This window comes from Hevea brasiliensis, chromosome 1 (genome assembly GCF_030052815.1).
Source record: "Hevea brasiliensis isolate MT/VB/25A 57/8 chromosome 1, ASM3005281v1, whole genome shotgun sequence".
Lineage (NCBI taxonomy): Eukaryota > Viridiplantae > Streptophyta > Magnoliopsida > Malpighiales > Euphorbiaceae > Hevea > Hevea brasiliensis.
In genome coordinates this window covers 57939038-57958431 of record NC_079493.1, presented here as the reverse complement: position 1 = coordinate 57958431, position 19394 = coordinate 57939038, and positions in this window count along the sequence as shown.

Sequence of the window (19394 nt, the reverse complement as noted above, 5' to 3'; positions counted from 1 at the left end):
TTCAATTGAAATAAATTATGATTATTTGTATGTTATTGTTTTAAATTGTGTTTGTGCACAATAGTTATTTCTTTTGAATTTTTCAATTGAAATAAATTATGATTATTTGTATGTTATTGTTTTAAATTGTGTTTGTGCACAATAATTTTGACTTCTCATTTTCTACTTAAAAATTTAATTGAACATTATAGTTTTAAAATTGTGTCCGTGCACAATACTTTTATATTCACTGCTTTTACTAGTAAATTTATTTGGAGAAATAAGTTATGAATAATTTTTTATTGTTTTGGCTTTGGGAATTCTATTTGAATATTATTGTGTTGTCTACTTTGTAAGTTGAAATTTTGAGATAAAATGTTTTTAGTGTTATCAGAGCAAAGTAGGGACGGCAATACGTAACGCCTACGATTCTTGGGAACTCTCAGGCGTGAACCCAGGAGCTTGCAGGGATGGCGATACGTAACAACTGCAAGTGCTCTGATAAGTACACTATATTCCTCCCTCTTTGACTTGTCAGTCTGAGGTGAGTGTGGATGAGTACTCATTATTTAGCTAGCTTCCTCCCTCATTGATTTCGATTATTAGGGTGAGTGTGTCTTGTCGTGGTGTACAACACGGCATGTGTGGAAAAATTGTGTCATGGCCTAAATTGTGTTATCGATTGGCAACTGTGTATTCTTTAGTTATTTGATCAAATTATGTTATTGATTGGCAAAACTATATTCTTCAATTATTTGATCAAATTGTGTTATTGATTGGTAAAACTGTGTTACTCAGTTATTTGATCAAATTTGTGTTATATGAACTTTGTAAATTGTGAAATGGAATTGTGAATCATTTGATTTGTGAATTGTCAATAAAAGATTTATATATCGCATTTCAAATTTTTATTGTGCATCACTGAGTAAATTTTACTCAGCGATAGCTTTTCATTATTGTCGCAGGTAGACTGACTGACAGGGCAGCAGACTAGGGTGCTAGTACTTCAGTGAGAGATCATCAGGTATATTGAGTATACCATATTTTGCATTTTGTATTACAATGTATGATCACTGTATGTATATAGTGTTCTTAGTTTTGAGCAGTTGTAAATTAAAATTGTACATTGAAGTTTTAAAATAAATTATAAATTATTTTGGGCTTGTAAAATTTGCACTATATTTCTTTTATCTCAGCCTTTGGAAATATTGAAAAATTATTGTGGTTTTGAGTTGAGAAACATATTGTGTTGATTAAATGTTGGAGTTTGAGATTGAGAAATATGTTTGAAGTGCTTTTTACAGGTTTTTGAAGAACTGTTTTATTCAAAATACAGATGGCACTCCGTCAAAATTTTTACAGAAATTATTAATAATCCAAATGTGTTAGCTGTTTCACTTCAGTTCAAAAAAGTTTTTAACACCTGTAAATAGTGCTCACCAGTGTAAAAGAAGTAAGAAAAGTTTAAAAATCCCTTGTATTGCATTTAATGGATTATCAGTAGACGAAGTTGGTAATTCATTAGGTATACTACGGGATCATGTTATGCCTTACAGAGGGGTAGGGTGTGACATGTTTTAGTGGTATCAGAGCTACTTTTTAAATTCTGTTTTCACCTATAATTTGAATATTCTTTCTTCATAGTACAACTGCTCAATATCATTGTTTGATACATACAGTACATTACATTATAAATATGCACTAACGGGAGGAAATCTCCTTATGCTAATTGTTCAGGAGGTCTAAGATCCTCGTATTGACTATTGAAGAGGGTGATCGTTCAGTCGATCAATCGATAAAGGCTGAGGTACAAGTTGAGGTCCTAGCTTCACAAAGTGTCGAAGGCCCAACTGTACCAGTTTTACCGGTACAAATTACTACACAAATAGTCCATCAAATGGCTACTTTCTTTCAACAAATGGCTGATAATCTGTCAACCCAAGCCCAAGTACAGACCTAACCCCCACAAGGGCAACATGAAATAGAGAAGAGGGAGAAATCTATTGGTCAGAGCTCATGTAGTAATTTGAGAAAGAGAAAAGAATTTGAGGAGGCCCGAGCTCAGGGATATAACAGAGGTGGATCATCAAGGCAGAGACCACCAAGGTCTAGTCGTCGAACAACTAGAAGTTCCTACCCTCACTGCCAATGTGAAACTTGTGGTAAAAATTATGGTGGGGTATGCTACAAGGCCATAGGAGCCTGTTATAACTGTGGAGGCATAGGACACTTTGCCAAGGACTGCACCAGTGCCCGTAGAGTTGGACCACCTCCTACTACTGCTGAAGGGTTAGTTCAGAGCCCTGTCACCAGAGGTTCATAATCACCCAGCAGAGGTAGAGGCAGGGGTAGAGGTAACCCAGCAGGCAGCCAAGGCACAGTGAAACAATCAGAGCAAGACAGTACTCCAGTCAGAGTCTATGCAATGAGACAGAGAGAAGAAGTCAAAACATCTGATGTTGTGGCTGGTACCTTCTCAACTTTTAAGCAAGATGTGTTTGTGTTATTTGATACGGGTTCTACCCATTCTTATGTGAGTGCTAGCATTATTGATTGCATTGTTGTTCCATATACAAAAAAATGAACTTTGAGGTGCTAATAACCAGTCCGTTAGGACAAGAGGTCAGGGTTAATAGAATGTATAGGGATTGTCCTTTGGTGACTCCAAGGACACACTTTTCTATCTGATCTCATTGAAATGCCCTTCAGAGATTATGATATTATCTTGGGCATGGATTGGTTAGCCTGGCATCATGCTATGATTGACTGTAAATTGAAGACAGTCACTTTTGTTCTCCCTCAGTATAGTGATGTGGTAATACATGGGGAGAGGCAGTTATTGTCATCAAACGTCATTTCGGCTGCACTAGCCAGAAAAATGATCAAAAAGGGGTGTGAAGCATACTTGGCACATGTGGTAGACACCCAAGTGGGGAGTCCAGCATTGAGGGACATCCCTACAGTATATGACTTTCCAGATGTGTTTCCTGATGAATTGCCAGGATTACCTCCGGAAAGAGAGGTGCGGTTTGAAATTAATGTTATGCCTGGTGTGGATCCAATCTCCATAACACCATATAGAACGGCACCAACAGAGTTGAAGGAGTTGAAGATACAGTTGCAAGAACTACTTGAAAAGGGTTTCATCTGCTCTAGTGTGTCACCATGGGGAGCAGCAGTATTGTTTATTAAGAAGAAGGATGGCACTCTTCGTTTATGTATTGTTTGACCTGGAATATGCATACTTTTATGTTAGTGTTAGAATTATACGTTCTGTTGTTATTCCTTTACAGGGGAATAAATTTTGATGCATTAGTGATTAGTCCTTTAAGATAAGGATTGTGATAATAAGTGAAATTAGTTTTGAAAGAGTTTATCGGCGATAAGTATTTTCTAACACACCATAAATTATGAAGCTAAATGGCAAGCCTACTTAATGTAAGGCAAGAGGACGTAAAAGTAAGTTACAGTAATAGAATTTCTCTAGATGAGGGCAAGGATGTTACTGTTAGTAATTGTTAATGGATATTGTAATCAGAATAAAATTCGAATATTAGTAAATTCGAAAAGGATAAAATATCAGAAAATTTGATCTATTGGGATGTATCGTAGTAACTATGCAATGTTCTTGATGTTTATACTGTAAGCTGCAGATTACAATACTGACTTGAGATTATTGTGTAGAGCTACGTACTACTCGATAGTACACCAAGATGAGGATAGTTGCCAACGGCATCTATTTTGATATAGTTATGCCAGGACAGAATTTAATTATTAGAAATAAGTTTGAAAATCCTACTTAGGGATTTAAAACTCAAAAGTTAGAAAATCAAAAGGTTATAGTTTAGTATAGAAGGAAGTAAGTAATAGAATATTAAAAGATAAAAAGAAATATGGAAGTAAAAATTTGAACAATTGGTTCAGATATAACAAAGAAATGTTACGAATGTGAGGAAGACTATTGACTAGAATGGTCAGAGGACCAATGACTAGATAAATCATTCTAACATGACCTCAAGGGTCATTCAAGAAGGAACATGAACCGAAATATTAGACAGCACAATAGTAAGAGAAGATTGGTGTTATACAAACAAATTAAATATTATATTAGATTGTTAAAAGTCTTATACAAATTCGAGGGAAAGAAGATTATACGATCATATAGAAATGAGAAAATAAACGTATGACTATTGTAAGATGGCTATTGGATAAAATTTCGTAGACGAAATTTATTTTAAGGGGGGAAGAATTGTAACACCCCTATGTTCGGTAGTGCGTTCTACTGTTCCGGTGACCAGTGTTGTCTGGACAGCTAGGATGCCTAGAACTACACTTAGATATAGATGAGGAGACATAAAATAACGAAATACAAGAAAAGAAAATACAAGAAAAATAAAGGAAAAATAATAGCAATGAAATGTAACCAAGTTAAACGAGCCGAGAACTCTAGCGATGGGTGACCACACCGGGAAGTCGCGGCGTGGACCGTTGACTAGCCCTGGACCGTGGAGAACCCTGGAAAATATTTTTAGGACTTAAATAAATGTCTATTGAAGTGTAAATATTATTAGAAATATCAAAGAAAAATTAATTAATTAGTACAAAGAAAAGTGAGAAATCGAAAAACGAATAAAACCCGGTGTTACCGAAAAATCGGGAATGCAACCCAAACAGGGGCATTATGGTCATTTGACACCCCGAGTTGTCTTTTGACCTAAATGTCCATTAAAAATAAATGATATTACACTTGGAAAATGTCATGAAAAATTAAATCAGTGGTACCTAATGTAAATAGCTAAAGTTAGGTGATTAATGTGGGAATAAGGAAGGTTATGATTAAATAAACATTAAATTTGCATTAGTGCTCCACTAACTCACTAAAGTGGACCACTTAATCTGCATTTGGAAAGCATATTCATCTTCTTCTTCAACCTTGGAGAACTAGCCAAAAATGGAGAAAGGAAAAACTCCATTGCCGCATGGTTTTGGAGCTCCATGTAAGTGTGATCCAAGCTTCTTTCTCTCCACTCTCCTTCATTAAAAGTTGTCCATACACCTTGGGCAGTAGATAGGCAACAAGAAGACCAAGTTTTGGAGAGGTTTTGAAAAGTTTTCAAAGTGGTAAGTATGTGCTTTTTATTATTGCTTTATTAAAGTTTGTGAGGATGTTATGGGTACTTGAATTGTGGAGAGATTTTTGGAGATTGATGTATTAAGGGAGATGTGTATTTTTGGCAGCCATGGAAACTCCTTAAGGGAAATTCATTCTTGATTGTAAATGGTAGATTAAAGGATTGATTAAGTGTTTATATGTGTAGGAATAAATTGGGTGATGTATACTAAGTATATGTGAATGTATACTTGAATTTGGAAGCTTCGAACTTTATTCAAAGTGAGGTACAAATTGGAAGCTTGAATTGTAAACCAAAAAAATGTTATTTCATGGTTTGTTTTATGGAATTTTATGGTTGAATTATGGTGCTTGTTATGACAGCTTGTACATGTATGTAAGAGTTTGAGTTTGGACATATAAATGAGCAATATTATGTAGTTAAATTGTGTGTAAATTGGACTTGGTAAATTCTGTACTATAAGGTGCATATTGAGTGTGATTATAAGCTTCCAAAGTGACCAAAAATGCGTTGTGAAATGTGTTTAGGTTATGGTACAAACCAGAATTGGCATGAATGTGTAACTTGGTAAGTGTTAAAAGTGTCCTTTGATGAGTAATGAACAAAATGCAATAGTGCAGTTTATGTTTTGGGCTTAGAACTTTAAGTGTGTGGCTCCAATTGGTATGAGACCAATTGGAGGTGAAACTAGGCACAAAAAGTGCCAACTTTCATGAAGGAAGCTTACCAAAATTCTGCTTGGAAGGTAACTTGAAAAATAACTAAATCCGGATTAGTGCATTTAAGGCCTGAAAATTGACCATTTGGGCAGCAGTTAGTTTTTTGGCCATAACTCACTCAAAACAAGTCCAATTAACCTGAAATTTTTACCATGAATAGCTGAGACATATATCTACAAGTCTTATGAACACTCCAAAGCCCAGAAATTACCATAAGCAAGTCAAATAGCTTGCACAAATTCGGATCCAAAAACTGGCCGAACCTAAAATGACCTAAAATGACCTAAAGTGATCAATTTTGATGCACTTTGACCAGGAATAGTAAAATGACCATAACTTGGTCTACTAAACTCAGAATAACCTGAAATTTTGCCCCGCATGCAATAAGACATAGATCTACAAGTTTGTAGTTTTGACCGAAACCCAAAAACTAAAGAAACTAAATCATCCGGCTAGGTCAAATTAGTATACCGAAATCTGATAAATTGCAATAAAACGCAATATACATGGAAATGAATTTGGTAACATGTCAATATAAAAAGGCTACAAATGTGATATATTGGTGACATTAAAACCTAATTCACATAGAATGCACCTAGGGTCGACATCTTAGGTTGACTAAGGAAATAATAAAACTCAATGATTAATTATTAAGCATTATAGTTAGAGACAGTTTAAATGAGTACTGAAACACTTTAAATTATATTTCTTAGTTAGCAACGACTCAGGGAAAGGGAAGGAAATACTGAGTCAGAGCCAAGAGGCATATATCAGAGGTTTCTGCACAATAATTATTTTTTTTGAAATTTTCAATTGAAATAAATTATGATTATTTGTATGTTATTGTTTTAAATTGTGTTTGTGCACAATAGTTATTTCTTTTGAATTTTTCAATTGAAATAAATTATGATTATTTGTATGTTATTGTTTTAAATTGTGTTTGTGCACAATAATTTTGACTTCTCATTTTCTACTTAAAAATTTAATTGAACATTATAGTTTTAAAATTGTGTCCGTGCACAATACTTTTATATTCACTGCTTTTACTAGCAAATTTATTTGGAGAAATGAGTTATGAATAATTTTTTATTGTTTTGGCTTTGGGAATTCTATTTGAATAATATTGTGTTGTCTACTTTGTAAGTTGAAATTTTGAGATAAAATGTGTTTAGTGTTATCGGAGCAAAGTAGGGACGGCGATACGTAATGCCTACGATTCTTGGGAACTCTCACGCGTAAACCCAGGAGCTTGCAGGGATGGCGATACGTAACGCTTGCAAGTGCTCTGATAAGTATACTATATTCCTCCCTCTTTGACTTGTCAGTCTGAGGTGAGTGTGGATGAGTACTCATTATTTAGCTGGCTTCCTCCCTCATTGATTTCGATTATTAGGGTGAGTGTGTCTTGTCGTGGTGTACAACACGGCATGTGTGGAAAAATTGTGTCATGGCCTAAATTATGTTATCGATTGGCAACACTGTATTCTTCAATTATTTGATCAAATTGTGTTATTGATTGGCAAAACTGTATTCTTCAGTTATTTGATCAAATTGTGTTATTGATTGGAAAAACTGTGTTACTCAGTTATTTGATCAAATTTGTGTTATATGAACTTTGTAAATTGTAACACCCCTATGTTCGGTAGTGCGTTCTACTGTTCCAGTGACCAGTGTTGTCCGGACAGCTAGGATGCCTAGAACTACACTTCGATATGAGTGAGGAGACATAAAATAATGAAATACAAGAAAAAAGAATATATGAAAAATAAAGGAAAAATAATAGCAAAGAAATGTAACCAAGTTAAGCGAGCCGAGAACCCTAGCGATGGGTGACCGCACCGGAAAGTCACGGCGTGGACCGTTGACTAGCCCTAGACCGCGGGAAACCCTGAAAAATATTTTTAGGACTCAAATAAATATTTATTGAAGTATAAATATCATTAGAAATATCAAAGAAAAATTAAATAATTAGTACAAAGAAAAGTGAGAAATCGAAAAATGGACAAAATCCGGTGTTACCGAAAAATCGGGAATGCAACCCGAACAGGGGCATTGTGGTCATTTGACATCTCGAGTTGTCTTTTGACCTAAATATCCATTAAAAATACATGATATTACACTTGGAAATATATAATGAAAAATTAAATTAGTGGTACCTAATGTAAATAGTAAAAATGGAGAGTTAAATGTGGGAAAATGAAAGTTAAGATTAAAATAATAGTTAATTTTGACATAGTGCTCCACTAAGTCATTTAAGTGGACCACTAACTCACCCTTTGGACAGCAGATTGAACTTCATCTTCAAGCTCCCAAATTCAGCCGAAAATGGTGAAAAGAAGATCCACCATTGTTGTCCACTTGAAAGCTTCGTGCAAGCTTGATTTAAGCTTCATTCTTGGCACCTTTCTTCACTAAAAGTTGTCCATACACCTTGGGCAGTAGATTGGCAGCAAGAAGACCAAGTTTTGGACAGGTTTTGAAGAATTTCCAAAGTGGTAAGTTTGTATTTTTGGGTTATTGCTTCATTAAAGTTTGTAAGGATGTTATGGGTGTTTGATTTATGGAGAAATTTTTGAGGTTTGATGTTGAATGGGAATGTGTACTTTTAGCAGCCATGGAAACACCTTGAAGGCAGTTTATTTGTGCTTGTAAATGGTGAATTAAATGATTGATTAAATGTATATTGTGTAGGAAATTGTTTGGGTGATGTATACTTAGTATATGTAAATGTAAAATAAAATTTAAAGCTTGGAAAGTAATAGAATGTAAGTGTACCATTGTGGCAGTTTGCTAACTCTTGAAGAATGCTGGAATTCATGCTTGGTTTATGGAATAATGATGTTAAAATGTGTTGGTTGTTATGGCAGTTTGAGTGTGTGTATGGTAGTGTGAAGTGGGACATGTAAATGAGCATGAATAGGTGATTGAATTGTTGTAAATTGGATTGAAAAATTCTGCACTTGTTGGTGCACATTGAATGTAATTGTAAGCTTCCAAAATGACCTATAATATGTTGTAAATTATGTTTAGGTTGTGGTACAACCAGAATTGGTTTGAATGTTAAGTTTGGTGAGTATTAAAAGTGATGCTTGATGTGTATGCAAGAATTGCAATAAGGCAGTTTGTATTTTAGGCCTATAACTTTATGTGTGTGGCTCCAATTGGTATGAGACCAATTGGAGGTGAAACTAGGCACAAAATGTGCCAACTTTCATGAAGGTAGCTTGCCAAAATTCTGCTTGCAAGGTAGCTTGAAAAATGACCAAATCTGAATTAAGTGCAAATAAGGCCTGAAAATTGACCATTTGGGTAGCAGTTAGTGTTTAGGCCATAACTCACTCAAAACAGGTCCAATTGACCTGAAATTTTGACCATGAATAGTTAAGACCCATATCTACAAGTCTTATGAAGACACCAAAGCCCAGAAATGACCATAAGCAAGTCAAACAGCTTGCACAAGTTCGGGTCCAAAAACTGGCCGAACCTAAAATGACCTAAAGTGACCTAAAGTGACCAATTTTGATGCAATTTGACCAGCAATAGTAAAATGACCATAACTTGCCCTACATAACTCAGAATGACCTGAAATTTTGCCCTGCGTTCCATAAGACATAGATCTACAAGTTTGTAGTTTTGACTGAAACCCAAAAACTGAGGGAACTAGGTCGTCCGACTAGGTCAAACTAGTATCCCGGAATCCAGCAAATTGCAAGAAAATGCAGTATACACGAAAATAAACTTGGTAACATGTACCAACCCTAAAAGACTATCGAATGTGACATGTTAGTAACATTAAAACCTAAATTACCTAGAATGCACCGAGGGTCAATATATTAGGTTGATTAAGCAAATACTAGCATTCAGTGAATTACTTATCAAACATTATCATTAGAGACAGTTTAATTAAGTACTGAAACACTTCAAATTGTGTTTCTCAGTTAGCAAAGACTCAGGGAAAGGGAAGAAAACACTGAGTCAAGGCTAGGAGATAGTTATCAGAGGTTTGTGCACAATAGCTATTTCTTTTAAATTATTTTCAATTGAAATAAATTATGACTATTTGTATATTATTGTTTTAAATTGTGAAACTGTGAAAAATTGTTTGAATGATATTTGATGGATACTTATTGCTTGAAAAGCATTGTAAATGGTTTGAAACTGTGAAAAAAATTATTTAGTGTGATTTGTGGAAATTGAAGTTACTTATGAATTGTGTTGCTATTTTGTGAATGAAATTATGACTTTGAAAATTTATTGGATTCTCACGAATCATTTGAATGAAATGTTTGGAATTGATTTTGTGTTCACACTTAGCATGACAGTATCGTATCATTCCTTCTCCATTTATGGAGTCGTAATCATTTATTTTTCTCCCTCTCTGGTTTACCAGTTGAGGTGATCGGATGAGTATTCATTATATAGCTAGCTCCCTTCCTCATTGATTTCGATTAGTGGGGTTGTGATTGCTTTGTCGTGGTGTACAACACGGCATTGATCGGAAATTTTGTGTCATGGCTTAAGTTGTGTATGAATTGGCAACACTGTGTTCGTAAATTATTTGACTAAATTGTGTTATTATGAGCTTTGATAATTTGTGAAATAGAGTTTAAATTCTTATTGACATTCACTATCTTTTGAATTTAACTACGTTTTGATTACTGAGATTTATTGTGATATTGTGTTAAATTCCTTATGACATTCATTGTCTTGAATTTAAATATGGTTTTACGTATCCATCATTTATATGATTTATGAATTGTGATTTAAAGTTGTATTTGGTTAATGTTGTGCACCACTGAGACATTGTCTCAGCGATAGCTTTTCATTGCTGTCGCAGGTAGACAGACGGACAGGGCAGCAGACTAGGCTGCTAGTACATTCAGCGAGAGATCATCGGGTATATTGAGTATACCACATTTTACATTTTGTACTGTAATGTATGTTCACTGTATGTATATATTGTTCTTGGTTTTGAGCAGTTGTAAATTAAAATTGTACATTAAAGTTGTAAAATAAATTATGAGTTATTTTGGCTTGTAAAAAAATTGTACTGTATTTCTTTTATCTCAGTCTTTAAAAAATTATTGTGGATTTGAGTTGAAAAAGATATTGTGTTGTTTAACTGTTGAAGTGGAGATTGAGAATTATATTGAAGTGCTTTTACAGGTTTTCTGAAGAACTGTTTTATTCAAAATACAGAGGGCACTCCGCCAAAATTTTTACAGAAATTCCTAATAATTCAAATGTGTTTTCTCTTTCATTTAAGTTCAAAAAAATTTTTAACACCTGTAAATAGTGCTCACCACTGTAAAAAGAAGTAAGAAAAGTTTTAAAATCCCTTGTAGTATATTTAATGGGTTATTAGTAGACGAAGTTGGTAATTCATTAGGTATACTACAGGATCATGTTATGCCTTACAGAGGGGTAGGGTGTGACATAAATTGTGAAATGGAATTGTGAATCATTTGATTTGTGAATTGTTAATAAAAGATTTATATATCGCATTTCAAATTGTTATTGAGCACCACTGAGTAAATTTTACTCAGCGATAGCTTTTCATTGCTGTCGCAGGTAGACAGACTGACAGGGCAGCAAACTAGGGTGCTAGTGCTTCAGTGAGAGATCATCGGGTATATTGAGTATACCATATTTTGCATTTTGTATTATAATGTATGATCACTGTATGTATATAGTGTTCTTGGTTTTGAGCAGTTGTAAATTAAAATTGTACATTGAAGTTGTAAAATAAATTGTAAATTATTTTGGGCTTGTAAATTTTGTACTATATTTCTTTTATCTCAGCCTTTGGAAATATTGAAAAATTATTGTGGTTTTGAGTTGAGAGATATATTGTGTTGATTAAATGTTGGAGTTTGAGATTGAGAAATATATTTGAAGTGCTTTTTACAGGTTTTTGAAGAACTGTTTTATTCAAAATACAGATGGCACTTCGCCAAAATTTTTACAGAAATTACTAATAATCCAAATATGTTAGCTGTTTCACTTCAGTTCAAAAAACTTTTTACACCTGTAAATAGTGCTTACCACTGTAAAAGAAGTAAGAAAAGTTTTAAAATCCCTTATAGTGTATTTAATAGATTATCAGTAGACGAAGTTGGTAATTCATTAGGTATACTACGGGATCATGTTATGCCTTACAGAGGGGTAGGGTGTGACACACCAATACTCATCATTTCCTCAATTTTTCTTAGCAATTCAACTTACCCAAAGCTCAACACAAGGATTAGTGGAGGTAAATGGAAAGATTAAGCACTAACCTCAGCATGAGCTTCACAAATCCATAGAATTTTCTCTCTTTTTTGCTGCCCACATACTGCCCATGGTGTGAAGACCACTTTTATTGAAAGGGAATTTGAAGAAATATGGCTTGAATCATGGTAGATTTGAGCTTATGCATGAATGGCCATGGAGGAAGCTTGGAAGAACATTTGGCCATGGAAGAACTTGAGAAAGCAATTCGGCAAAGTGAAAAAAATGAGGAAGAAAGTGAATTTGCATGCGTTCCACTTAGTTTTATATGTCCACTAATCCCACTTAGTGGAGCACTAACCATAAATTAATGATTTAATTAGTTAAAGTTTCATAATTTGCACATTTGCCTTATTTCTTTCACTATTTAAATAATGTAATACCACTTATTTTTAATGGACATTGAGTTCAAAAGTCAACTCTAGGTGTCAAATGACCAAAATACCCCACTTCAGGTTATATTCTCGATTTTTCGATAACATCGATTTTTGTCTGTTTCTCGATTTTTCATTTTTCTTTGTACTAATTTATTATTTTTCCTTTGATATTTCTAGTGTCAATTACGTTTCAATAAACCTTTACTTATATCCCGAAATTTAATTCCGAGGGTTCCCCGCGGTCCTGGGGTCGGCAACAGCCTTCCCGGTGCGGTCACCCATCGCTGTGGTGCCGGCTCATTTAACTTAGTTTCATTTTCTCTCTTTTATTTTTTCTTAATTTTTCTCATCACATATTTCATTATTTTATGCTTGTTTACTATCACTGGAGTGTAGTTCCAGACATTTCGACTTTCCAGGGCAAACATTAGCCGTCGGAACAGTAGGACATACGGACTACGAAAATGAGGGTCTTACATGGAGACACCATGTTGCCATCCCATATGATAGAAAAGAGAGAGTGTGGCTGATTTTTCTTTATAACCTCTCTTTATATGCTTTGGTCAAACCTTAACTCCCTTGCCACATGTCATCACAAGATCTCGTCTTGTTATTATTTGATTTAATCCTATGAAGCCAAGTGTCAAGCTCTATTTAAATCATGACATGAGATCTTCCATCATAAGAAGACAAGTGGCAAGATCATATGGTGCCATGTGTCACCATCTCATGGTGCCACATGTCACCATATGAAAAGACAAATTTGCCCTTACTCTTTAATTTGAGTTCTCAACCCAAAATTATAATTTCTCCTCTTTAAATCAATTTATGCCAAATATAAATTAATTAATTAATTAATTAATTAATTAATTAATCTTCATTAATTAATTATTCATAATTAAATTCATATTTAATCAAATTAAACATAAATTTAATTTATACTATACATTCAATAACCTAGATTTGGTTTCATATCATGCTAAGGACTTTGCAATCTTATAGCAAACTAAACCTCTTTAATTAATTAATTAAAACTCTTTAATTAATCAATTAAATCACATTTCAAATGGTGGTTATGTAACACGCTCATTTTTGTAGTCTGTACGTCCTATTGTTCTGACGGCTAATGTCTGCCCCGGAAAGTTGAAATGTCTGGAACTACACTTCGGTGATAGTAAACATGCATAAAATGATGAAATAAATAAAAAGAAAATACAAAAAAAATTAAGGAAAAATAAAAGAGATAAAATGTGACTAAGTTAAACGAGCCGAACTTGTAGCGATAGGTAACCGCACTGGGAAGTTACGGTGAGGATCATTGATTAGCCCTGGACCACGGGGAACCTCGAAAAATATTTTCGGGACATAATTAAAGGTCTACTGAGGTGTAATTAGCATTGGAAATGTCAAAGAAAAATTAATAAATTATTATAAACGAAAAATGAAAATTAAAGAAATCGGCAGTACAAAGAGTAAATCAGTAGTACCGAAAAATCCAAAATACAACCCGAATAGGGGCATTTTGGTCATTTGACACCTAGAGTTGACTTTTGACCTAAATGCCCATGAAAAATAAGTAGTATTACATTTTGAAAATTGAATGAAAAATAAGGTTAAAGATAAAATGTGATTAAGGGAAATTAAGGGGTGAAAATTGGGATAATTGAAACTTAATAATTAAACTATATTAAACTAAGATAGTGGAGCACTAAGTGGGATTAGTGGACATATAAAACCAAGTGGACAGCATGCAAATTCACTTTCTTCCTCATTTTTTTCACTTTGCCAAATTGCTTTCTCAAGTTCTTCCATGGCCAAATATTCTTCCAAGCTTTCCTCCCATGGCTGTTTCATGTAAGCCTTCATCTACCCATCTTCAAGCCTTGATTTTAATAAGTTCCTTCATTAAACTTAGTCTACACATCATAGGCAGTATATTGGAAGCAAAAAGAAGAGGATTTAATGAGGTTTTGATCAAGCTCAAAAAAGGTTAGTGCTAGTTTTTCATCCCTTGCTTCATTAAACTTTGTTTTAAGGTTGTGATAAATTGAATTGACAAGAAATTTAAGAGAAATTGATGATTAATGATGAAGCATGAATTTGGCAGCCATGGATTTTAAAGGAGTTTAATTTTTTTTTACATGTAATTAATGTAACACCCCTAAGTTTGGTAGTGCGTTTTACTGTTCCGGTGACCAGTGTTGTCCGGACAGCTAGAATGCCTAGAACTACACTTCGATATGAGTGAGGAGACATTAAATAATGAAATACAAGAAAAGAAAATACAAGAAAAATAAAGGAAAAATAATATTAAAGAAATGCAACTAAGTTAAGCGAGCCGAGAACCCTAGCGATGGGTGACCACACCGGGAAGTCACGGCGTGGACCGTTGACTAGCCCTAGACCGCGGGGAAACCTGGAAAATATTTTTAGGACTTAAATAGACACCTATTGAAGTACAAATACCATTAGAAATATCAAAGAAAAATTAATTAATTAGTACAAAGAAAAGTGAGAAATCGAAAAACGGACAAAACTCGGTGTTACCGAAAAATCGGGAATGCAACCCGAACAAGGGCATTGTGGTCATTTGACACCCCGAGTTTTCTTTTGACGTAAATGTCCATTAAAAATACATGATATTATATTTGTAAAATGTCATGAAAATTAAAATTGTGGTACATAGTATAAATGATGGAAGTTTGGGGCATAAAAATGAAAATTGAGAAAGTTTAAATAATTAAACATTAAAATAAATTAAGTGCTCCACTAAGGCAGCTTGGACCACCTATAAAAGACACTTTGGACAGCTGAACATCATCTTCAACCTCCAGCAAATGAACTAGCCGAATGCATCCCAAAGAAAACTCCATGGCCATTCATGCATGAAGCTCCAATCCTCCATGATCAAGCCCTAGTTTCTTCAAGAGTCCTTCACTAAAGTTGTTCTATACAACTTGGGCAGTAGATAGGCAGCAAGAAATTTAAGTTTTGGTGAGGTTTTGAAGAATTTCAAAAGTGGTAAGTATGTATTTTTGATGCTTGCTTCATTAAAGTTTGTGTGGATGTTATGGGTACTTGAATTGTGGAAAGAATTTTAAGGTTTGATGTTTAAAGGGAGAGCTGTATTTTTGGCAGCCATGGAAACACTTTGAGAACAGCTTATTCTTGCTTCTAAATGGTAGATTAAAAGATTGATTAAATGTATAGGTGTGTAGGAAATTATTTGGGTGATGTATACTTAGTATATGTGGATGTTTATTTGAAATTTGAAACTTGGAAATTAATGGAGTGTGATGTATGAATTGGCAGCTTGCATTATGAACCAAAAAAATGTTATTTCATGGGTTGGTTTATGAAATTACATGGTTGAATTATGGTGCTTGCTATGGCAGATTGTATATGTGTACAAGGGTTTGAGTTTAGGCATGTAAATGAGCTTGTTATGTAGTTAAATTGTGTGTAACTTGGACTTGGTAAATTCTGTACTTTATTGTGTATGTTAAATGTGATTGTAAGCTGCCAAAATGATCAACAATATGTGGTAAAATATGTTTAGGTTATGGTACAAACCAGATTGGGTAAGAGTGTGTGAATTGGTAAATGCTAAAAGTGAGCTTTGATGAGTAATAAAGAAAGTGCAATAGGGCAGTATGCATTTTAGGCCTATAACTTTAAGTGTGTGGCTCCAATTGGTATGAGACCAATTGTAGGTGAAACTAGGCACAAAATGTGTCAATTTTCATGAAGGAAGCTTGCCAAAATTCTGCTTGCAAGGTAGCTTGAAAAATGACCAAATCCGGATTAAGTGCAATTGAGGCCTGAAAACTGACCATTTGGGCAGCAGTTAGTGTTTAGACCATAACTCACTCAAAACAGGTCCAATTGACATGAAATTTTAACCATGAATAGCTAAGACCCATATCTACAAGTCTTATGAAGACACCAAAGCCCAGAAATGACCATAAGCAAGTCAAACAGCTTGCACAAGTTCGGGTCCAAAAACTGGCCGAACCTAAAATGACCTAAAGTGACCTAAAATGACCAATTTTGGTGCAATTTGACCAGCAATAGTAAAATGACCATAACTTGGTCTACATAACTCGGAATGACCTGAAATTTGCCCCGCGTGCAATAAGACATAGATCTACAAGTTTGTAGTTTTGACCGAAACCCGAAAACTGAGGGAACTAGGTCGTCCAGCTAGGTCAAACTAGTATCCCGAAATCCAACAAATCGCAAGAAAATGCAGTATACATGGAAATAAATTTGGTAACATGTACCAACCCTAAAAGACTATCGAATGTGACATATTAAATACATTAAAACCTAAATTACCTAGAATGTACCAAGGGTCGACATAGTAGGTTGACTAAGCGAATAAATGAATTCAGTGAATTAATTATCAAGCATTATCGTTAGAGACAGTTTAAATGAGTACTGAAACACTTCAAATTGTGTTTCTCAGTTAGCAAAGACTCAGGGAGGGGAAGGAAACACTGAGTCAGAGCCAAGAGACAGTTATCAGAGGTTTGTGCACAATAAGTATTTCTTTTGAATTTTTCAATTGAAATAAATTACAATTATTTATATGTTATTATTTTAAATTGTGTTTATGCATAATAAGTATTTCTTTTGAAATTTTCAATTGAAGTAAATTATAATTATTTGTATGTTATTGTTTTAAATTGTGTCCGTGCACAATACTTTTATATTCACTACTTTTACTAGCAAATTTATTTGGAGAAATGAGTTATGAATAATTTTTTATTGCTTTGTTTTTGGGAATATTATTTGGAATTTATTGTGTTGCCAACTTTGCAAATGGAAATTTTGAGATAAAACGTGATTTATGGTTTGTATGAAATATTGTGATTTGAAATTGTTTTGATTCACATTTGGCATGATACTGTTGATATATTCCTCCCTCTTTGACTTATCAGTCTGGGGTGAGTGTGATTATGTTCCTCCCTCTTTGACTTCCCAGTCTGAGGTGAGTGTGGATGAGTACTCATTGTCCAGCTAGCTTCCTCCCTCATTGATTTCGATTATTGGGGTCAGTGTGTCTTGTTGTGGTGTACAACACGGCATGTGTGAAAAAATTGTGTCATGGCTTAAATTATGTTATCGATTGACAACATTATATTATTCAGTTATTTGATCGAATTGTGTTATTGATTTGCAAAACGGTATTATTCAGTTATTTGATCGAATTGTGTTATTGATTTGCAAAACGGTATTATTCAGTTATTTGATCGAATTGTGTTATTGATTTGCAAAATGGTATTATTCAATTACTTGATCAAATTTGTGTTAGGTGAATTTTGTAAATTGTGAAATGGAATTATGAATCATTTGATTTGTGAACTGTCAATAAAAGATTTATATATCGCATTTCAAATTGTTATTGTGCACCACTGAGTAAATTTTACTCAGCGATAGCTTTTCATTCTTTGTCGCAGTAGACAGATCGACAGGCAGCAGACTAGGCTGCTAGTACATTCAGCGAGAAATCATCGGGTATATTGAGTATACCATATTCTGCATTTTATATTGTAATGTATGTTCACTGTATGTATATAGTGTTCTTGGTTTTGAGCAGTTGTAAATTAAAATTGTACATTAAAGTTGTAAAATAAATTATGAGTTATTTGGACTTGTAAAAATTGTATTATATTTCTTGTATCTCAGTCTTTGAAAAATTATTGTGGATTTGTGTTGAATTATGCTAGAGTTTGAGATTGAGAAAACTATTGAAGTTCTTTTTACAGGTTTTTGAAGAACTGTTTTATCCAAATTAAGGAGGGCACTCTGCCAAAATTTTTTTACAGAAATTACTAATAGTCTAAATGTGTTAGTTAATTCACCTCAGTTCAAAAAGGTTTTTAACACCTGTAAATAGTGCTCACCACTGTAAAAGAAGTAAGAAAAGTTTTTGAAAATCCCTTGTAGTGTATTTAATGGGTTATCAGTAGGCGAAGTTGGTAATTCATTAGGTATACTACGGGATCACGTTATGCCTTACAGAGGGGTAGGGTGTGACATGTTTTAGTGGTATCAGAGCTAGTTTTTAATTTCTGTTTTCACATGTTATTTGAATATTCTTTCTTCATAGTACAACTGCTCAATATCATTGTTTGATACATACAGTACATTACATTATAAATATGCACTAACAGGAGAAAATCTCCTTGTATTATTTGTTCACGAGGTCTAAGATCCTCGCATTGACTATGGAAGAGGGTGATCATTCAGTCGATCAATCTATAGAGGCTGAGGTGCAAGGGGATGCCCCAGCCCTACATAATGTCGATGGTTCAAGAAGACACCACCGCAGCATCTGCAGATTCCTGCTCGCTCGTGAGATGGCTACAATGTTTCAACAAATGGCTGGTAATGTGCCTACTCAAGCCCTAATACAGACACCAGTGGTACAACCACAGTCTTCTGCTAGACAATATGACAAATTGATGAAATATGGGGCTACAGAGTTCAAGGGGACAGTAGATCCTCTAGAGGCAGAACAGTGGTTAGAAAGGATGGATAGGGTATTCAAGAAATCGCCTTTGCAGGAGCTCGATTTGAATACTCGGTATCTTTGCTACGTGGGATGCTTATGACTGGTGGAAAACCATTCCCCAGCTTTGGTAGAACTGCAGTGCTAACTGGAGTGACTTTCTCGTGGAATTCGGACAAAAATATGTCCCCGATGCTTATGTAGATCGAAGCGCAAGAGTTCCTAAGTGCAAACAGGGAGTAGATCGGTGGTTTGAATATGAAAGGGAATTTTTCACTTTGAGCCATTATGCAGTAAGTCTACTTTCTACCAGTAAGGAGAGATGTAAGAGGTTTGAAACCGGCTTGAAGCCTAGTATCAGATTGCAAGTGGTCAGATTCAAACATAACAACTTCTCTGA